The sequence below is a fragment of the Chamaea fasciata genome, unplaced genomic scaffold (assembly GCF_029207755.1).
Source record: "Chamaea fasciata isolate MVZ Bird 193981 ecotype frontalis unplaced genomic scaffold, bChaFas1.0.hap1 SCAF_2, whole genome shotgun sequence".
NCBI classification, from domain to species: Eukaryota; Metazoa; Chordata; class Aves; order Passeriformes; family Sylviidae; genus Chamaea; species Chamaea fasciata.
Genome location: NW_027094087.1, coordinates 41,565,020 through 41,588,614, shown reverse-complemented (window position 1 = coordinate 41,588,614; position 23,595 = coordinate 41,565,020). Strand labels below are relative to the sequence as shown.

General features: G+C 37.6%; 1 protein-coding gene across 11 annotated transcripts in view; it reads right to left on the bottom strand.

Annotated features, from left to right (window-relative positions):
* Positions 1 to 23,595, bottom strand: part of GRIA4 (glutamate ionotropic receptor AMPA type subunit 4) — a 219,464-nt gene that overhangs the window by 92,557 nt on the left and 103,312 nt on the right. The gene's annotated exons all lie outside the window — the stretch shown is intronic.

The window sequence follows — 23,595 nt, the reverse complement described above, 5'->3', positions numbered from 1 at the left end:
TTTTTTAATAAAGACACTTAATCCAAGCAGCTTTTAATGCTTCCTAGCAAGAATTCTTTGTTTAATTTAATTATACATATACATTAATATGCCAGTATAGATGTATAAATAGGAATTATATTGAACTATTTCAGAGCTTCCATACAGCTTGAATCAATGTATGCAAAGAGATTAGAGGTCAATGAATGAAGGGCACCAGAGAAGCATTAGCTGTTACTACTGGCAGGATTATTGCTCTTTATGAATACCAGTATTTGATGCCCCCCGTGTTGTCTTTGAGGCTGTCCACAGATGGGAAAGGAGGCTTCCTTTCAGAGGCCTCCCCCTGAACCTGCAGGGCAGTCTCAGGCTGCCCTGGACCACCAGCCCTCCACTTTCTTCCTGCTGTGTGTGGTTTTTTTTTGTTGCTGTTGTTTTTATTTTATTTTTTAGGGGTTTTGTTTGTTTGTTTGTTTGTTTTGTTTTGTTTTTTCCACTGGGGATGTGCAGTACAGAGGCTGCTGGGGGGCTAATGACACGACTTAGGACAGCTTGCAAACCTTGTCTTGAGGTTTGCTCTACCAACTCCTGAAGCAGGAAGCATGTATTATTCTATTTTTCATGCAGAATAAGTGGGGAATTTTTTTAAAGCAATGAAGCTCGTACACTTCACACCCAGAGTTAATGTTTATAGAAGACAAAAAGAACAGGACAGATATGTTTCTCAATAACACGTTCATAAAAATGACACAATTCAGAGAAGGTCCCCCTGTCTAGAACCACAGCAGGATAGCAGGATTGTGCCTTCTAACTCATAAACTGGCAGAATTTTCCCCACTAGCTTTAAATGAAAGATTTCACTTCTCAAAAATTTTCCTTTGTGATGTGATTACCCAGTGGTAGCCTCTTTTCCTCTTCAACAAGAGTGTCCCATGCCAGAGTGCAGTGACCCCCAGGTGTCATTTTAATGCACTTAAAGATGCCACTGCGTGACAGATTCCCTGTAGAAGAACTGTGAGATATTCCCACAGATTTCAAAAGGAATCTTTGTAAGTTACATTTCAGAAAGAGCACTTTTGAATGTGTGGTTGCAAACTAACTAATTCGCAGAAGACCTACAACACAACCAAAATCTGAGTTTGCCTCCAGTCAAATAAAACTGGATGATACTGTTATTAGAATAAGAGGTTTTTTGAACGCATGAGAAACTAATCTTCTTGCAAATCTAGTTATTTTTCTACTGGCTCCTTTAATATTTGCAGTCTTTGAAATACTAATTTAAAATATAACTTTTCTCGTTTTTATGACATCATGCACCCACACTCCAAACTGAACAATTATCAGTTTCTTTTCCTTCAATTCAGACAACATAGTTTAGATAAAAATACTAACAATTACAATAAATACATAAAATGCAGAACAAATTTTATTACATAAAAGAGACATTTATTTTGTGAAACAGTATTTTATTGCAGGAAATGAATTAAAATACTCCATGTATGAAATATTAAAACATTTCTGTACTCAGCATATATTTTTAACCTGATGACTGCTATTTTTTTTCAAAGAATCATCAGCTTTCCTGTTAATTGCTGCGTAATTATTCTGCTTTTCCTGTTGCTATATTCAATCGCCTTTTTGCCTGTAATTATCTCTGCAAATCATGATGAGATTCTTTCCCAAGCATTGTATTTCTTGCTTCATTTCCTATTCATTTCCATATATAGACATATATAAAAACCACTCCAATGTTACAGGGGTTCCTGCTTCACTTACACTGTAACTTTGACTTGATCTTTGCTACCAAGGCAGTCAACATTTTACTTAATTTAGCTTCCTAACACTAATTAACATTTTCTTTGATTCATAATGAATGGTGTTTGAAACAGAAATTGGCATTCCCTCCTTCCTTTCTTATTTCACTTAGACAACTTCAATAAGATGTGTTTTGATCAAACTGATAATTTATCCCAGCACAAAGCATGACAAATATCAGACAAACACACAAAAAACCTTTACTTCTATCTTGGATCAAGGTTTCACTTGCCACATTTCATTAGCAACTGCCTTCATTTAGGTATGTGAAGCTTCTGCGGCTTCTTGTTGGTAGCTGGCACTTGGATGAGGGTTTCCACATCTAGGCACAACCCAGCTAAACAGGACTAAGTGCAATATTCTCCATCAGAAGAGTTCAGAATCCCTGTGCAAGTCAGCAGTGGCATGGTCATCTATTCAGTGTGCAGGAACAATTTTTAATATCACTGACTGACAAGGATGAAGTTTACACAGAATGAATAAAGGCATTCACGGGCTCAGTTGGATAAAAATTAGATGTGCTGCAGAGAATGCTTATTTGTCCAAAATAATTGGCTAAAGCTGACAAGGAAAAAAAAATTACTTTCTGCAAACACTTTATAAGGCAAAAACCTGGGATAATTCTCAGAAACTGAATGCTGCATTTCTATTCAAGCAAAATTCCTAATCTTTAGAAAGACATTTGCCCAAGTAAAGACAGCAGACATGAATATTATAGCTGTCATCTGAAAGGTACTTATTTTCTGTTTACCTGCTGTTTATCTTCGGTTATGCTACAGACAGATGAATGATTCATTTTCTGGAATACATTCCCCCCCATTTATTTTGAAATATTATTTGTTGCATAAAAGCAAACAAAAAAATCCCTAGACTAACTCATATCAGCTGAGCTGCACAATCCATGTTTTTCTAAACAATATTATTTAAGAAAATGTTTAGGACTATGCCTACAAAAACACAGAAGTAAGCTAAGTTCTCTCACAAATTTTTCTAGTAACCCTTCCTCATCAACTAATTCAACCTTAAAATGCAGATAACTCATTTATTAAAAAAGACAAATGGTTGTGCCCAAGCATAACTTTGAAACCTGGAAATGTGTGTCAAAAAGTTCCTAGTCCTTCAAGGAGCTTGCCTTTTTTTTTTTTTTTCTCCTTCCATTTGGCAAATCTATGGACTAAATAAAACACCAACAGAACTTCCTGAAAGCTCAGCTAAAGTAATTCCCAAATACAAAGACATTATATGCAAGAAGAACTACTTTTTCCTCTTTATGTGACTGTATTCTGGGGAATTTTCCTCAAACGACCTGCAATGAGAAGTCTGGCAACTGATTTTTGTAGATCATTTCTTAAATGTAGTTACTATTAACAACAGCTTAAGGACCAGTAGTACCAATTCCACCTCAGCATCCTGGAACCCAAACCCAACAGGGCAAGTCTGAAAAGATTTTGGCTTCTTGATCCCTTCTCTCCTTGCTTTTCTATTCTCTGGTCAGGTGGAATTGTGATGACCTACCATACTGCTTCTTTTTTTTTTTTTTTTTTTTTTTTTTTTTTTTTTTTTTTTTTTTTTTTTTTTTTTTTTTTTTTTTTCCCCAAGAGATAGCACACAGTCATAATGTTGGGGGAAAAAAATAAACATGAACCCAGCTCCAACCATGAAAACGAAGTTATTCCATTAATTTCCTGCAAAATCAAAGCTGGAGATGCCTACTGCAAGACATCTATATATTTGGGTTGATACTACAGGTAAAGACATTACAAGCAAAATCTCATATTTTTTAAGCCTTCTTCCCTCATTCCACAACCCACTGGCATATTTTCATCAAAAAATGCATCAGCTATAGAAGAATAATAGCATACATGCACCTGAGGCTCTATAGATGTTAGTACTTGTTCAGAGTCAGAGTCAGAAAGTGTGTAAAATGGACAATTTTGTAGTCCAGGATTCCTCCTACTCACTGCAACATTGCTGCAATTGGAGCCTATACACAACATTCCCCCATCCAAGTTGCTGAAATCATGAGAAATCTTTTTGATTTTAAAATTTCAGTTGCCTTTCAGGCTTTTTTATATGTCTTCAGCTAGGCTTTCCCCTAACCAATTTCATTTCAGCGGGCAATGATTTTATCTCATTTATTTAAATTTAAATAAAAAGTAAAATCTGATATCTAAATCTCTTCAGGATGTTCAGAATAAACTGAAGAGATAGAGGAGCACCATCTTGACTTATTTTTTCTGCTGGAATGCACATTTTTCCTATTTTTTTCCTTTCTGTGTTTCTTTTTTTTTTTTCTTTTTTTTTTTTCCTTGCTAGCTTGCTTGCTTTCATCAGAAAATAGTTCAGTGATCAATTACAGTGATATAATTAAAGTTCAATAACTTTCATCTTTCAGCAACCTTTTCATTCTGGGAAACCATTTCCCCAACCCTCTAAGCACAGACAATCATTCCTGATGGGATTGCCAGGAGACAGACAGCAAAGAGGCTGTTTGCTCCAAACAGCAGCACCCCCAGTAATAATTCTCATTTTGGACCTTTTGTGCAGTAACCTATTTTTAATTTTCTACAACGAAGAGGATGCAATATTGACATATTATGACTGTATCTTACTATGGTTAGCAGACTAACAATACTGAATCAGCAAGTTAAAATGTTAATAAACTTGAAAACAGCATATGCAATGTATTTGTTATGACCCCAGGCATAGAAAACATCTCTGATGAACATGGGTCTTTTCCAAAGATGGGCTTATATGGTGTACTCGTATACTACACATTACCAAAATTCAGATTCATTTGCTCCTCTTTCAGGGCCAGTTAATTTTCAAATAGGAATAAATCTCATTCCCAAGATTTACTATGATTCCAAAAGCCCCATACAGTGGTGGGGCTACTTTACAAAAGCTAATTTCAACCACAGGAGTTAATATTAGGGTGAGCGTTTTATAAATCCAACACACAGCAGAAGTGAAGAATAAGCAATAAATCATTTGGTAAGGATAAGCCAATATATTTAATATTCAGGACTGGATTCATGTAGCTTAATTCTAGCTGTTTATAGAGTAGTTGTCTATGTTAATCATTCAAGCTTTCAAAGGAGACGCATGTGTCCCATAAAAACATCATTTTTTGGGTCTTAGATATTTATCTCAAAGGTGCTTTCTCTTCAATGAACACTGAAGGAGTTTGGACATGAGGCTTAGTGAAAACATCTACCATTTATTTTATCTGGCCATCTTGTAGAGATGAATCTAGAAAATACAGTGATGAAAACCATACAAGAAATTTACAGTACGAGTGATTCATGACCATACATTCCACCAGTAACTACAAGCACTCAAACTCAAGTATATTTCATTTTTCCTTGTTGTGTTTATTACCTTTTTATTAACATACAGTTTTGTTTCAAATTTTGGTAAGCATAGAACTACCAGAACTCAAATAAAATCACTTGCATGCGTTTTGTTGTTGTTGTTGTTGTTGTTGTTGTTTTTTTTTCCCTATAGTGTGAGCTGGAGCCAGAACATTCAACAAAAAGTACAAACAAACTGGCCAACTCAGATGATAGAGTGGAAGCTAGAATTAAAGGTGTGTTCTGAGTCCTTGGGTCTGATTCACAGAAATGATACAGAGATTGGAAAGTAAGACAGGGAACTCAAGAAATAGTTCCATCTATTCCTCTCCAACCCTCCATCCCCAAGACATATAAATTATATTTTAAAAATTCTAGATAGTTATCTTTCTTTGTCCTTAAAAATCTCTAAAGAGGATTCAGTCACATCCCAGGTGATATATATTCATTGCTTAATTATCCTTATCATTAGGAGATGTTTTCTAAAGTCTAACCTAAGTCTCCCCTGGCATAATTTAAAGCCACTCATTCTTGTCCTATCTCTAGTAGGCCTGGAGAACAGTTTGTTCCCTTCTTCCTTAAAGCAATCCTTTATGTAACTGAAGACTGTTGTTACATTTATTTTTTATCTGCACTTCTGTTTCTGAAACATGATTCTCTTTCAGTTTTTCCTTGTGGAAAATGTTTTAGTCTCAATTCTGACAATTTTCCTTGCTTTCCTCTGGATATGTTGCAACTGATCCAAGCTTTTCCTGAAGTACATTGGTGAAAATGTGACGTATCTAAAAAATGTATTCCAGAGTACACACAGTCCTCCTAAACTTTTATCCTCTACAAGCTTAACGAATGCATTTTATATTTCTTCATACAAATCATTAACAAAGATACTGGGAGGTAAAAACCCTGCAACCAAGAATGGATCAATACTTAATACCTCTTTATTTGACAGTGAATCTCATATACTTCTTTCTGAGTTTGAGTGTGATCAGTGTTTGATAGATTTTACAGAAATTACATGAAGAAAAAAATTATTTAGCTCATTGCCATGGGTTGACTTTGGCTGGATGCTGGGTGCTCACCAAGACCTCTATCACTCTCTCTCCTCAACTGGATGGGATGAGGGAAAATTTGTGTCAAGACAAAGAAAGGGAAAGATCAATCACCAATTGCTGTTGTGGGCAAAACTGTCTCAGCTTGGGAAAATTAATTTATTTGCAATGAAATCAGAGTAAAATAATGCAGAAAAAAATATCTTTAAATACCTTACCTCCACCTTCCCTTTCTTCAGCTATGCATATGGCTGTAGAAGGTCATTCTTTCCCAGAGAGCTGTGGATGCCCCATCCCTGGAGATTCATTCATGGCCAGATTGGACAGGGCTCTGAGCAACCTGGTCTAGTGGAAGGTACCCTGACTGTGGCAAGGATGTTTGAACTAGGCGATATTTAAGGTCTCTTCCATCCCAAACCATCTGTAATTCTATAATCTGCTCCACTGTGGACCTCCAGGGGCTGCAGAGGTACAGCTGCCTCTCCAAGGTCTGCACCACAAGCTGCAGGGGAATCTCAGCTCTGGGCCCTAGAGAGCATCCTACCCCTTCTTCTGCACTGGTGTCTGCAGAGCTGTTTCTCTCTCATATTCTCACTCTGTTGCACAGCTTTTTCCCCTTCTTAAACACATTGTCCCAGAGGTGCTACCACCATTGCTGGTGGGCTTGGCTTTGGCCTGGGGCAGGTTCATCTTGGAGCCACATGGCTTTGGCTCTATCAGACATGGGGCAAACTTCTGGTAGCTTCTCACAGAAGCCACCCCTCTAGATCCCCACTACCAAACCCCTGCCATGCAAACCCAATGGACTCATCCAGCAAAATTTCATGGAAATATAAGATATTGCACTAGAATGAGACACACTTTTTTTTTTCCGATATCTAGAAAACAAATCACTTTGTAATAGAATGAAAATTGCTTTATCTCACATAATCTGTTTATGAGAAATCCATGTTTGGGTTTACTTAGCTTTCCAAATTCTGTCTACTTTCAAAGCGATCTACTATGATGTAGATTGTCAATTAAGCCATGTATACCATGAATGATCAGGACAATTTTACTACAAATGGTTCTGAAACAAAATGGAGGAAATAATGGATCCAGTTTAGCCATCTCCTCTACTACATTTTTGTTTCAACTATTTCAGAATATTTGATGATAAAAGAAACTACCTTTGAATTCAAGTTTCTTGCCTCCCTGACAACTATGACCTTGAATACTTTCCCGGTGTTTGAGAGACACCCTCTAAACAAGATCCTGCAATGGTCTATGGCAGACTTTCTGCCATTCTCTCCCTTAATCCTGTCAAGACTGGTACCTGTGCAGCTTCATCTGCAGTATTTAATAATCCTTCTTTCCTGAAGACAACACAAAGCTTTAAGAAAATGCTGTCAATATATTACAAGCATGACTTCTTTTCTTAAAAAAAAAAAAAAAAAGGTCTTAAGTGGAACAACATAGCCTACGAAATGTGCTTTCAGGGAGCATATGGGAGGAGGTTTGGCTTACACCACAATGGGAATTCATGATCAAAGACTCAAGCTATGTCAGGTCCCATTTATGTTACACCCACTCAGCAGCAAGATTTTTCCCCTTTGCATTTCAGAGTCTGCAGCCTTCGTATGAAAAACACTGTAAAGGTGTCTCATCAAAGTGCCAAGTGATAGAGATAACCAGGAACTTTAGAGGGACTGAAGAAAATCCCCAGTTTTGAAGCTAGTCTAATAGTTTTCATCGGGATTTCACAGTTTTTAGATACCATTACCCTCCCCATTTCACTAAATGCCCTCAAAATAACATTGCAGTCCCATAATCTTTCCTATGATAAGAATGGATGGAGATGAGAACATCCAAAGGTACTTACAGATACAAGCCAAAACCAAATTTTTGTACCTTGCTAGCATTTTATGTATTACTTGCTTTTATTTATCTATTTTTAGTTATGCCACAGGCTTCAGCTACAGCTGCCTCAGATGAGAGGTCCTTGGCTCCTCTGCAGTTTACCAGCAGCAAGTTGACACTTAGCAAATTTTAGCTAATTCTTACTACAGAACTTTAAATGCTAAATTAGAAACTGCATGTAATTACAGTGTTATCAAAACCTTACAAACTACCACCTAAATACCTCCAGCAACTGAGTTAACAAGTGAAACAGAAGAGAGAAGGAAAAAAAAGAAGCGTGTGTCATGCTTACCCTCTGCCATCTATGTAGTCTCTATAAATAACCAATTACCTGATATGTAATCTTGGAACAATCATTAGGGCTAATGTATATCAGTATTTTTAATGAAAGGGCAGAAAAGACAAAAAAATTAATCTACTTTGGAAGAAAATAAAATAAATTCAAATATTTAGCTTATTACTTTTTGCCAAAATTCTTCATTTTGCTAAAAACTTATAGTTTGTAAGACTGATGCTAATAAATTATCTTTCTGAAACAATAAGAAGAACATTCAGGCATAGACATTTTCCAGCAATTTCCAGCTTGAAAACAATTTACCTCTCTAGTCTCAATTTAATAGGATTTACTCTACCCTGTGATGGTATGCAAACGTACACAGACATTTGTGTAAATAACATCCTAAAGAACCATGTCAAAGGATATTAGCACTGTGAACTAAAGCTCTCAAGAGCTGGTGTATCTTCAAATTAGCAGTACCTTAATGTATTCTGGTTACTGTATTATGGTGCTGTTTTTATATTGCCATGTATAACCTTTCCCCATATGGCATCTGCCTCAGTAAACTACCTGTGCCCCAGGACAGAACTGACTGTGGCCACTAAATGAAGATCTTGATGTTAGCCCTTCTGCCTAGAGATTTGTTAGAAAAGTAGCATTTTACTACCAAATATCTGGCAGCCTCTGCCTATTGGCTGTGTCATTTCTAATACCTGCCTGAGAGAAAATAGAACAGTCTTCAGACTGAAACAACAGACATTCAAATTACCAAGCATTTTTCTGAAGGAAGTCACAACCTTAATTCTATCTCTATGCACTTGTGGCCATGTTCATATTTACTGGTGGCTACACAGCAGATAATATTTAGGACCTTACTCCTTCCATAAGTTGTATTTGTAGATCCCAGGCACATTATTTCAGATTTTAAATTTCATTTAAGATGCTTTTGAAATCTACATTTTGAAGCATTTACCTTTTTCAGAAAAAATGTAATAAGCCTTGGGAAAACAGGACTCAAAATCTGAATGCTATGATTTTGGTTACCACTTGTCTGAAGTGAATTTGAAATAAGTCTTGCTGTAGCTTTTAAACTGACACATGAACCACAAATCTATTAGAAGTTAATTGCTCCCCCAACAGCTATCAGTTTGGAGATAATCCTGAAGATCTATGATTTTCTTCCAGTTCCTAAAATTAATTCAGTGCTTTTCTTATGTAGACCAGTATTAAGATGAGGCTCCTTTTTGAATTCGAGCAGCAACTTGTGAAATATCTGAAGATTTCATATAGTGCATTTATTGAAGTGTAATTACAATGATCATCCCCTTACCTGACTTCAAATTCTTTTTGGGCCCCTCACTGCAAGAAAGACATTGAGGGGCTGGAGTGTGTCCAGAGAAGGGCAATGGAGCTGATGAAGGGTCTGGAGCACAAGGACTGTGAGGAGCAGCTGAGGGAGCTGGGGGTGTTCAGCCTGGAAAAAAGGAGGCTCAGGGGAGACCTTACTGCTCTCTACAACTGCCTGAAAGGAGGGTACAGCCAGGTGGGGGTTGGTCTCTTCTGCCAGGTAACAAATGACAGGACAAGAGGAAATGGCCTCAAATTGCACCAGGGGAGGTTTAGATAGGATATTAGGAAACATTTCTTCATGAAAAGGGTTGTCAAGCCCTGGAACAGGCTGCCCAGGGAGGGAGTTGAGTCACTATCCTGAAAGGCATTTAAAAGACATGTAGAGTGGCAGTGAGGTACATGGCTCAGGGCTAGAGCACAGCAGTGCTGGGTTAATGTTTGGACTTGATCTTGCCTTTTTCCAACCTAAATGATTTTATGATTCTATGGCGTTGAATAATGCACCTGCCAGGCACCTCATCTGAGGGACTGCAAATACCACTCTCAGCTAAACCCTGAAAAGAGCTCAGAATCTGAATTTCTTAAAAGCCCCCAAATCCTACAATTAAAAAAGTGATGAAACATTTTAAGAAGTTCTTATAACTGTTCCAAGACAATATAAGTGTATATAACAAAAAATACATATATATATATATGCAAATATATATATGCATATCTGTAACTGCTTTATACAAACCTGTGCAAAGCAGCATGCAAAGAAATGACAAAAATTTCAAAGAAGGGAAATGAACAGAGATTGCTGATTGTTTTGGCTTCCTCTACTCTCTTCTCACTCTTTTCAGTACTCGTCTGAAAAGAACTGTCAGAGCAAAAGGCACTTAGTAACCTTGCCTCATCTGAGTGTCTTCACAAACACTGCTATCATGGTCATTGATATACAGAGCTGATCTTTCCCAGTATTGCTGTAAGACAGCTCATGTAACATCTAGATAGTTATCCAGAGAAACAGGGAAGAGAACGATATGATCTTCACAGAGAACACTGGACTACTCCTACCTGGCTGAATCTCCTTTTGGTGTCCACATTTAAAAAATTAATGCTAAAATATTTGACAGAGGTCAAAGAAGCAAATCAAGATGATTTGAGGCCAATATATAAAACATGCCTTAGAGTAATATCAACTGAAATTTTGAGGGCTAACTCTGAGCTAGTTCTTCTAGTATCCTTCTTCAGGCAGTAGAAGGAAACAGGAACCTTTTTGAAGGCAACTCATAAAACCCTCCATCATATGTCTCATGTACTTATTGGAGGAGAAGACCCTCCTCCATGTTTAAAATGAAAAATCCCAGTATTATTATTCCTCAGATTCAATGCCATGAACACTACTAACACAATGTTATGCATATGTAAAGAGCAGGACTAAAAGCAACCAGCAACATTATCACAGTATTTGCTACTCACACACTTTAAATTTTATTCTTCTATTTCGTATCTACATTTCACATGTGAAGATACAACATTTCATTTAAGTAGAATTAAAAGTTAGGTTACTTTTATGCTTCTCTTGTGGAGGATGGGCATAGGTTTCCTTTGATTATTCTGGTGAAGGGATTTGCATACAATTACAGAGACAATTTCAGTTCCAAGCAGGAACAAACACAGAATGAAGTAAGTACTCACCATATGATTAGACTAATTTATTACATCCCACTGTGGCAAGCTATATGCCAAGAAGTAATCATAAACTCATGTTCAAAGCTCTGGTAGAATGAATATATTTAACAATTCAAATTAAATTTCAGCTGTAGGAAGTGACATTTAGTGGGAAACATGGAAATGGGCAAGGTATAATGCAAAGATAACAGGTAAAAGTATACAGACAATGAAAGTTGGGATTGGCCTGTCTGAAAAAAGACCAGGACAGAAAATGGTGAATAAAATCCTGGCAAGTTTCTAGTATGAGATATATCTTGATCTGGACTTTGGTTAGTTTTAACTGACCTTGGCATTAATGTCTGAAAATGAACACAGTGACCAGTCAATAACTGCTCCATAAAAGTTAAGTGCCTGTGACATTTAATTATACAATGGCACTTGCATTGACCGTTTTGAAAGCAAATGATCTTAAGAACTTTGTTCATTTTAGAGCTGGGTATTTTCCTTCCCCTGAACAGCTGTTTATTTGCAGAAATGCACACTCTGGTGCAATCCCAAGTCTTAATGAGCAAAAGTGAGCATTTCTGCCTTGGACTTGCTAGGAGAAAAAATTACTTAGGTTTCAAAAGAGTGGAAACATTTCTTTAATAAAAATGGATATTGCTTAAATATTTCCATTTAGGGCATCTCCACGAATAGAAACAATAGGCAAAATTTGGTATCTGCGTAACTGTTACCTAGGAGAGCAATGGCAGAAAGATACCCACTCGGTATTCCGGGTCAAGACAGCATGGAATTCTGTAAGTGTCACTGAATGCCCTTGAGTACACTGTGTCATGACCATTAGGACTGAGCATGTCCTGGGTAGTTTAGTCTAAACCTCTCCAGCAAATCCACAGTATGAAAACAACGCTGTAATAGTCACCAAGGCAGAAAAAGACAGAGAAAATTACTCTGCAGCATGGTACAAAGAATATTTATCAGAAAGGTGGGAAACATTTAATGCAGCCTTGTCTTCAAAGGCTAAGTAGCTTATTAAAGACTATCTGAAAAAGCTGCTGAGGATGTAGGAATTGGCTGCAAAAATTTAAGGTGGTTAAAAATAAGACTTTACAGAGGTACTCTCTGAGAGGAATGAGAAGTGAGAATTCAGGAACTGCTCAATAGATATAACATACTTTTTAAGTCCTAGAACATGTATTTGGCATTTTAGACTTTAATTTAAGTTGAAAGTAAAATAGTAAATAAGGTCGAATTTCAGTTGTACTAGTGCAAAACCAGAAAATTTTCACTTTGAGGTTTTTTTTTTTTTTAATGTCTCCACTTCTGTACTTGGAAATTAAAATCTATTTCCAAAAATCTACAGATGATAATCCGTCTAAATAAACAATATTATTTAATTTTCCTTAAACACTCCTGCCAGGAACAACACTATCTATGCTTATTGCTCAAAAACCACTGTGAAAAAGCCTGCTACCCACGAATAGTTCTTTATGTATTTTAGCTTGTGCTTCCATTGCCCTTTTTAATGTGATTGACAGGATATTATTTTACAATGTAGCATCTTAAATGCTATAAATTACCTCAAATGTCTTATTTTCCCAAAGAGATACAAAGTAGACTTGAATTTTCCAATTTGCTTAAAGCAGTGATATCCAACTTTTTCAACCTGAGCCCTGGAGCACTATTCCAAACAGAACAGTGGGCCACAACTATTCCTTGAGGACATTTTCTCTGGAAGCAGAGTGGAAGGAAGCAGGCATCACCCTGGCTCCCTTGCTGGGGATCCTAAAGTGTCTCCAGGAGACCAGGCTACAGTTGTAAAATTGCACAGATTTCCTTAAGCACATTGTGTTTTGCTTGTGATATTGAATTATGCCCAGTGGCTGCCTGAAGGAGCACAGACACAGCAGCATTGTGCTGTGACTCCAGGCTGGGATGTACGTGGTACAATGTCCCAAAGTAAAAAAGACAGGGTGACCTCATTCCTCCTGCTAAAGTTACCTGCTAACTCAGGTTCCAAATCATTGAGCCAAATCTCAGGCTAATTAATTGCAAATAAACAAACATCACCATTACAGAAACTGGACATTTGCCTATGTCCCTTATGAGAAGGTTTCATAAGAGACAATTTGCACAGATATAAGCAGCAGCAGGCGCTTCCCTGCTGAGCTGTTAACACTGGAGATGATAGGCGGACAAAAATCTCAATATTGACATGCTGCAGGACAGTTATATCAAACAACCTTGCTTCAGCTGGGAGGACTGTAAATTTGCAAAGGCATCCTGTGTATTGTTGTTCCCCATGCCCCCTCCAAGAATCTCCATCCTGGAGCCAGGCTGCTTCCATGGCCTGGAGCTACTCTGAAGCATCATGTTGTGTCCTCTGGGGTTGTTCATGACAGACACAAAGGAGAGATTTCTCCTTAATATAACGAAGAAAACATAAAATATCTATCCATAGAAAAATACAAGGTACAATTTTCAGCACACATTTAGAATTCTATTGATGATGATGTCATCTTGATTTGTGTATCACTAAATGAAGACTTAAAAAAACCCTTAATGTCTTCATTTAGGAATGCATTTGTGCCAGAAAAAGAGTTGTAATTACTTAATAGATATTTCTCTAAGGTTTTATCTCTGTCTGAGAATGTTAGTATTCACTATTTAGCTTTCATCTCTATGGTAGTTAAAATGAACAAGTCCTTTTCCAGTGAAACAGTATGTTGTTACTGCATTTTTATGATTAAAAAAGGTTATTCTGATTCTGAGACAACCACCTGAAATATAGGCCTGTACAATACAGCCTATAGTAGAGAATGTGGATAAAATTTTAGGCATGTTGATAGGAATAATTGTATTTAGATAAGTAACGTTGTGCTCAGAGGCCTCATTGTTCCATGTACTGTCCCAAGTACATGTGCAGAAAATGGTCTCAAAAAAGATGACTTTGGAAATCAAAGAGACTCAGAGGTAGGACAAGCTGTTTATTCCTACTTTTATTTTTAATTAGGTCAACAAGACATTTCAGAGGCATTTTTCACACTTATCAGTCTGAAAGTAAAACAACTTGCCTCTAAATGGATATTCACAAATTCATTTAAAAGTAGGATGATCAAAAACATACAGTACAAATTAGACATATATCGAATACACATTCTTATTTATACTTGTTTCTTTTGAAATATGCTTAGAAGCAAATAACTTAAATAATTTACTTTGCAATTTCTTTTCTATCTTTCTTTTTCAGCATAACAGATAAGTCACTACCCAGTCCAGTCTAACTTGCATTTTCACAGAATAAGAACTAGAGGAATACTCTGTGTGTGGGTGTTAGGATTACTTATAAAAGGCAGGACAAATCCCGTTGCATAACTCATAAAATATTCGTATTGACTTTAGCTGGAACTACTCACGGGAGAAGAAGCTGGTTCAATATTTGAAATCTGATGTAATTAAAATTTGAGAGCATTTAATTCAAAAAAAACCGTTTAATACATTCACTGAGTTTTAACTGTATAACAACTAATTCTGTGCCAGGTGAAAATGTAATTGACAAAAAAGAAGTTAAAGCTAACAAAGAACCAGATATGAAAATGAAATCCCAGTATGCTGAAAAAACTCTACAGCTGGAGGGAAGGTAGGCAAGAAGGGGACCCTCCTTTGTAGGACTAGGACTAGACACTAAAACTGCTGTCCTGTCACAGAGCATATTAAAAGTTACTGGTGAATTTGGGTAGTAAATATGACAAATCATGGTCTGGAGTGGAACTGATGTTTTATTCCTATGTTAAATATTGTCTTGATATACTTTTCCCCAAGAAATAGATTATTCACTTTTTAGTCAGATTGTTCACGTGGTCTGTGCAATTTCTGTAATATATCCTCCATAGACATGCAGTTTCACAACTTCAGGGTAGTCACAGTGTATGTGGCACAATTTTGGCACATAGTTTAAAAAGCTGCTGCATATGTTTTATGATTATTTCAAAAAGATATGAAGTGACAGATTCTGATTTTTAAATGACATGTCTTATTGGGAAACTGAACACTTAAAATATAGCCAAACATGTCTACCATAGATAAGCATTTTTTTGTAGAATTCATGACATTTTTGATAATTCATTGTCAGCATGCCAGTATGTCAATATTAGCTGTTTCCTGACTGAGGGGAAGTATGCAGGTGAAGTGTATGACATATTCAATGGATTGCAACAGCAAAAGCAATATTCTACCCTGGAACGTTCTCAGACACTTAATATCCAGTGTGGCTAACAGCTGGCTAAGAAAGAAATTTAAAAAAACCCCAGCCTCCCATGCTAACAAATGCTACAGAACATTTACCAGGGAGGTAACTTGCAGCAAACTGGTATTTCACCATTCAGTTTGAAAAGCAACTTCCATTGTTGGCACAATAACTTGCTCCAGGCATGCTCCAGGCTTTCATGTCAACTGAAATCCATGAGGGGCTGAACTTGTGGTCTCATGCCACTCAGAACTGGTACAAGAAAAAGTCTTTATGCTGCAACACAGTAATATTCAAATCTGAAAGCTACGTTGTCTTTTAGCACCTCATCGTATCATCTTGCACATTCTCACCTAAAAGCCATACTTCTCCATCACACTCTGGCACTCCAAGGGTTTCCTATCCTGCAGGTTTATTACAATTCAGGTTTAAAAAAGCTACACATATATTCTGATAATGATGCTTTTAAGATACATAATTAAAACATGGCAAAATACCTAACTTTTCTATATTAGGAGGGCCTGTGCCAATGCCTAACCTTATCCTTGGGAACTTCCATCTGTGTTCTGGAAAGGCGCCTGAGAACCTGCTTTTATACAGCAACCTTAATAATAGCAGACATGTCCAAACAAATAGTTCTCATAAATGCCACAGGCCAAATTTCAAAGTAATACAACTTGCAGTACAAGCTACCTGTATGGCATAAACCTATAAAGAGTGACTTAAGAAGAACCTAGAAGAATGAACCTAGAAGATACTGTCATTCACTTGGGATTGCAAAATACACTTAAAAATCAAATTTTACACTAGATCGGCTCTTTGTGAGTTTGCAAAATGTCAATTTTCCAACAAAGAGGAAGGAGAAAATTTAGCAGGAAACCAGGCATCCAAAAAAGCAGACAATAAAATGGGCACCTCTAATAAATTAGCACCCTGGGATTTTCTTTTCCTGATATTGCTCCTTTGGTGTCTCCAGGATTTGTGAGCTATTTCATGTTGGACTCCCCCTGAAGATTAAATCCGTTCTTCATTAAAGTACTTCATTGCATTTAAAGGGGTGTATAGGCACCTCAGTAAATTTAAAGAAATCCAGATGCACAGACTTTGTGTTGGATCTGAGTATCTGTTTTATGGTGCTTTTTATAATATAAATGCTGCTTTCCAACAAATACAAAGACTTAATCCACAAATGTAATGCATCCACCTGAAAAAGGTTAAAAGTCTGTGGAGAGTGCCCAACAGCCTGGGAAACAGGCCTACATTCTATTTTAGTGAAATCACATTCAGTAACTTATTTCTCATTTTTTTAGAAAGCAGAGTGCCAAGCTACTCTGTCTAGCCACTGCAAGGCTGAAATTAAGGATTAGTGAAAGACTGAAGTAATCAAGTTCAAAGACACTGGTGATAATCATATGAGACCCATGACTGTTCCTCATTAGGTAGCATGGGTATATTACCTTGAGTTAAAACTCCTCCAATCCTCTAGAGCGTTCATTATTACTCTTGCCCACACTCAAATATGCCAAATCAGGAAAAGGGAATTAAAGCTTCCTATACTGTTTAGTCCCACCTCACCTCTAACAATTCGATAAAGAATTTCAGTTGGTGCTTTTGCTTGCAATCTGATAAACACACAGGGCTTGTTCCTGGCATCAGGAAGCAGCTGGGCCCAATCCTGGATGCCTGCTGAGTCCTCTTCTTTCCCCACAAGCAGGTCTTTGCACCAACTCACTATCCCAACAGGATATATGTATCTTCTGCACACTATGGAATAAAAAAATGAACCTAAAACCAGATTAATTTGTGTTTTTGTGGGTATGTACAGTCCCAGTGAAACCCAAAGTCCTTGCAGCAATTATGGAAGGCATTTAGTCCATTATATGTTAATACAGGCAAAATACAGTCAGCGAGATAGAAAATGCTTTTCAAAGAGGCTTTTGCTAATTAACAGGTTTGTTTGATTTGGGGGTTATTTTTGGGGTTTTGGTATTTGGATTTTTGTTGGTAGTAGTTTGGTTTGTTTTGTTTTTGTTTCCAGGAGGCTGATTCATTTGACTGCTCAAAATCTGAGGGTTTTTTTTTTTTAATCTGACAAGTAGACATAACACCTCAGTGAGGAGAGGTGTTTTTCTCATTCTCCCCAAGCATGAGGAGAAAAGGTCTTCCTGAAAATATTGGTTAGGTATTGGGCATGGGATGAAGTCCAAAAGGAAGTGAATTGATTTCCTAAAAGCCCTGTCAAAGACCAGTGTATCTAATAAAAGAGAGGAGTTACTTGACTCGAACAGTCAGAAGAAGAACTTCCCTCCAGACAGTGAGACACAATAAGAAACAGAGGGGCAAACTCTATGAAAGGGTCAGGCATCTCATTTTCAGAAACTTACTTTTCTTGACAAGTAAACAAAATCCTGACAGTTCTTGGCTTTTTTATCTTCTCAAGAGCCTCATCTTTCTTTCACTGTAGTGGTCTTTCCAGACAGACAATATTTCTGACCCTTAGATTACAAAACTAAATCCTAGATTTCATGGAGAATTTGAACAGGATCACTTCTATTTCTTTTGGTCTTCTTGGATTATTCAGATACTGTTGATTTTTCCTAATGGCACTGACATTTCAAAAGTAAGAAAATACAAAGCCCAGGACTGGGGAAAACAATCTTACAGAAAGTAAAACAGCATAAGGTCTTATTTTGTACCATAAGTTCATTGATTGGTTGTTGATAATGGGTGATTTATACAGCGTATAGTCTTTTCAAAGTCTTCTGCAGTATTTATCATAACTGTATGTTTGAACCTGAAAAGTGGATTTTATCCCTACAAAAAACCATTATTACTTAGAAATTACCAAATACCTTTGTTCCCTATCTGTACACTGCTGAATACAGTATCTTCCCCAAAAGTGTATGTATGGCATTTTCAGAAACAGAAAACACTATATTAGAAGCACATGAGATTAGAAAAACACACTTTTTTCAAACATTAAAAGTAAAAATCATTCTGTGACAAAACACTTGGACAAAATCTAACCTTAAGACAAGAATCTTAAAACCTTTAAAAGTACTTCACTATCTCTTCCCCATAAAGCTCATGAGGTGCTTTTTCCACAACCTTCTTCCATTTTTACTAAACAATCTTATTTCCCATATAGACAATTTTTTCCCCATTTCTACATTATTTTGTGTTTGATTCAACACTGTTCTTTAGTTTAAGAAGATTTATTTCTTACATTACTTTTATTATCTTAATATATTGATAAAACCCAGTAATTTTTTATTTACGGACAAGCCTCTTTGTTTCATGACACGAATGGTGCATAGTGATGATCATCCTAGCAGTTGTTCTCAAAATCCCTCTTTCTTGAAGAGAAGCCACAAGAATTCACATGGCTAAAAGTCTTCAGCACCAAATAATAATGAAAAATTTTATTCATCCTGATCAGCATTATGCACATGAACACTAACAATCATCCGTTCAAAGCACAAACCATTTATTTGTTGTAAGTTTGGAAAGAAATTTTAAAAAAAAAAACGTTAAGAAGTGTTAGGAATCACATAGACTAACATAACTGAGCATGAAATCTCAGGAGATAATTGAATACTACAGCACCTTGAAGAGTTGTATCCAAGTAAATTCAGTTCTCCAGAGGTATAATAATCTAATTTCCCTGACACTTGTCTCAGGGCTGTTTGAAAAATCATTAATATGCAAAAACCCCCTGATACTTAGGAAGAAAGCAGATGAAATATGGAGCTCAGAGAGCAGAACAGTGGTTTCCAATGAATCAATGAGCACAGTGAGTTACGCCCAGTAATCTGCTACTCTTTGGAGAGTGTACTAATAAAGATGAGTGGTTAAAAAAATCCATTTAGGCAGCATTTTTGGTGGAGGGTAGGGAAAGGCACAACTCATGCATGAGAAATATTTTCACATGCCTGTCAGATCTTCAATATTGCCTTTTAAGGAACCATTATGATATATATTGTAAACATTAAGGATGAAGAAACACCATTTTTTCCTTCCTCTTAGTAATGTATGCAGACGTGGTAAGATTTTATACAAGCTTAAAATTAATCTATAATTGCCAAAAAATTACTCCTTCATTCATGTTTTGAGGAAAAAACAACAGAAGGCATGAAAAAGAGAGTAAAATGCAAAAACAATTCTTAAAGAGACTTAAAAAAACGCACATGTATGTAAATTTAGAGATTAATTAAAACACAGGAAAATATTTTAAGTGCCTTACTATATACTATTCCTGTCATTTTAACACAGTTCTCTAGGGAAGAAGGGGAATAAAACCAGTAATGCTTATAGTGCACAATCTCATTACCAGTACTTAATGTATCCCTTTCTCTGTCTCCAGAATTCTAAATGCTAAAAAAGATAAAAAGTTACATTAAATTCTCCAAATCCTTTGCTATCATCCTCACCAGCATTCTCATCTCTAAATTTGAGAGATACGCATTTGATGCCTGAACTGTTAGAAGAATAAGGAAATGGCTAGCTTGCTGCATGGGACAAAGATTTATTGTTAATGGTTCAATGCCCAAATGGACACCAGTAATGAGAGGTGTTCCTCAAGGGTATATGTTGGGATCAATAATGTTTAATATCTTCACTAATGACGTAGGCAATGGGACTGAGTGCATGCAAGTGGAGTGGTCCAGCTGATTGGTAGATGGATATGATGCCATCCAGAGGAACTTTAAAGACTTGAGAAGTGAACCCATGAAAAACTCAGGAAGTTCATCAGGGCCAAGTGCATGGTCCTGCCCCTGCGTCAGGGCAACCTCAGTATCAATACAAACTGGGGGGATGAATGGATTGAGGGCAGCCCTGACGAGAAGGGCTTGGCAGCACTGGTGGAGGAAAAATTGTACATGATCTGGCAATGTGTGCTTGCAGCCCAGAAAGCCAACCACATCCTGAGCTGTACCAAAAGCAGAATGGCCAGCAGGTAGAGGGAGATGATTTTTCCCATATACTTTCTGCTCTCCTGAGACCTTGTCTAGACAAGACGTCCTGCTCTGGGATCCAGTACAAGAAAGAGCGGGTATGTTAGAACAAATCCAGAGGATTGCCACAAAAATGGTCAGTCAAGAGATGGAGAGCTGGCCTTGCTAAGCCTAGACAAGAGAAGACTCTGGGGAGACCTTATTGTATCCTTTCAATATATAAAGTGGGCTTATAAGAAAGATGGAGAGAGAGTTTTTGCCAGGGCCTGTAGGGTCTGTAGTGGCAGGACAAAGGACAATGGTTTTAAAATGAAAGAGGGTAGATTTAGGTTAGAAATAAGAAAGAAATTCTTTACAGTGAAGTAATCCTTTCCAGTGAGGCTGGTGAGGCACTGGAAGAGGTTGCCCAAAGCAGCTGTGGATGTTCCACCATTGCAACTGTTCAAAGGCCAGGTTGGATGGGACTCTGAGCAACCTGAACTAGTGAAAGATGGGAGGTTGGACTAGATGATCTTTATTAGTCTTTTTCAGCCTCAACTGTGCTATGATTTTATGAAAAAAGAAGTATTTAAATTATAGGCAACAAGACCCACTAGAGAAAGAAAGAATATTTATTTCTCAAAAGGATCTCCTAGAATGTAAAGACCAGCACCACAAAATATATTAAAAATAAATCCAACAGAAAACAGTGGAAATTATGTGTTCAAGTGCTTTTGCAGCTCTTGTCTTTCATGTTGCTGGGGGCTGGGCTGGGCATTGGCCAGCAGGTGGTGAGCAATTGTACTGTGGATCACTTGTTTCTCTTGGGTTTTATCCTCCCTTTCTCATTTCATTACAATCATTATTGTTAAATCACTATTGTTACATTTTGTTTTGTTTCAAGTATTAAAATCTTACTATCTCAACTGAAAAAAAATTACTTTTTCTTTCTGATTTTCCTCTCCACTGTGGGATGGGGTGGTGGGCAGTGAGTGAGCAGCTGAATGGTATGTATTATCTGGCTGTAGTAAAAATCCCAACAGCCCCTAAGGCACACCACCAACCACTAATACTTGGCTGAAAACGGGAGTTTCTACAGATAATCACAACCCTTTCAGCATAGTTAATGCTGCCCACAGTACACCCACCTTAGCACCCAAACTGTATCCCAGTTGTTGATAGCATAGAAGATAATGTCAAAAGCCCAGCTAAAGTCTAACTAAACACATCTGCTCACAACTCTACTGGTTTTACCCTTGTTCAGGGAGTCAATATTATGATCACAGAAAACAATCAAATCGTTCAGGCACAGTCTTACTCTGGTAAATCTGTGCTGGCTATTTCAAATCACCTCCTGGTCCTTCATACATGCTGAAATTAATTTACTCCTTAACTATTTAGCAGACTAAGCCATAGACAAGCCTCTACTTCCCCAAATCTTCTTTCTTTCCCTGCTTGAAGATTGATATGAAGTTTTCCTTTTCCATGTCATCATGAACTTCTTGAGCAACAAGATCTTTCAACGACCATAGAGAGCAGCCTTTAAATGACGTCAGCTGGTTTCTTCAATACCCTTGGATAGAAACCATCTAGTACCATGGGTCTTAATAAAAACAATTGTCTTAAAAGGTCTCTGACACAGTCCTTCATTCCAATTCTGCAACTTAGCTCATTGATTTAGAGGGCCTGAGGGTAGATCTTCCCAGTAAAAATCAAGATAAAAAGGCATTGAGATTTTTGCGTACTTGTCCAGTCTTCCACTGCTCACAGGACAGTGGACTCACATGGGTTTTTTCCCCTCCTTCTTCTGCCAATATACTTTCAGACACATTTTACATCCCTTTGTTGACTTGTTCTACTCCACAGGTCCATGCGTGAGCCTTCAGAGAGCCTGTCCCTGCTTCCATCTTCAGTGGACCTACTTTTTTGCATTTGAGCTCTGTCAGGAGTTCCCCATTCCAGCACCTGCCACACTTGCTTGACTTGCTGCACACCAAAAAGGATAATCTTGGTGCTTCGAGGAAAATTTCCTAGAAGATCAACTGTCTTCCTGGACCCGTTCCTCTACAGGGTAGATGTCTGTTGGACCACGGCAAGAGGATCCCTAAATGAGCTACTCTCCTGAAAGCCAGGGTTCTGACTCTTCTATTACCTCTCTGTGTTAACTTCATAATCATAGAGCTGCTGCTTATAAGGCTGCCATTGCCTTGCCCATCTCCAGCCTTACTCTTCCTTGCTTGTAGCTGCAGGTTCAACAGGTCTAGCCTGGTTATCACCTTCACTGCCTGCTTCAAGAAATCACCTGGATGTGCTTCCGAAATCTCCTGTGTTTCTTGCACTCTACGTTATTGCATTTTGACCATTTATCAGGGCAGCTGAAGCTCCCCATGAGAATCAGAACCTGCAATTTTGAACCAGCTTCCTCCAGCTGCCTAAAGGTTTCCTCCACTTCCACCCACCTCTTGACAGCATTTAGCAGAGGTGCCATCACACCTGCCTATTTGTCCTCTGCTCCTAACCCCATGCTCCAGGCCAGTTTTCCCCATAGGGAATTTCCTGGTCCGTGCAATAAGCCCTTTGCAGAGAGCACAGCATGGATCCTGTCCATCTCCTCCATGCCCTGCAACACTCCTAGTCTTTTAGTCCACTACATTGGTGGCCCTACAGGGACACCTAATACCACTTGTTTGTTCCATATGCTCTCTGAATTCAGGCACAGACAGCTGGGATGGGACTACAGACACAATTTTTTCACCAGGTAAGAACTTGACAGCCTCTCCCACTACTCTGTTCCCTTGGTGATTTCTCATGGCCCCCCAACCCCCACTACATCAAGCCCTCTGATACATTCCTAAATTAGAAGATACGCTGATAATTTTGATTTTTAGGCCTAAATGCAACAGTTCAGACTAGGAATCAAATTAATTTTATGTTATCAGAACACAAATGGGCCTCAAGTTATTACTATTGCTCCTTATTATCTTTTTCCTCCATTATTCACTTAAAATGAGCTGATATAGCTTACATTTTAAAG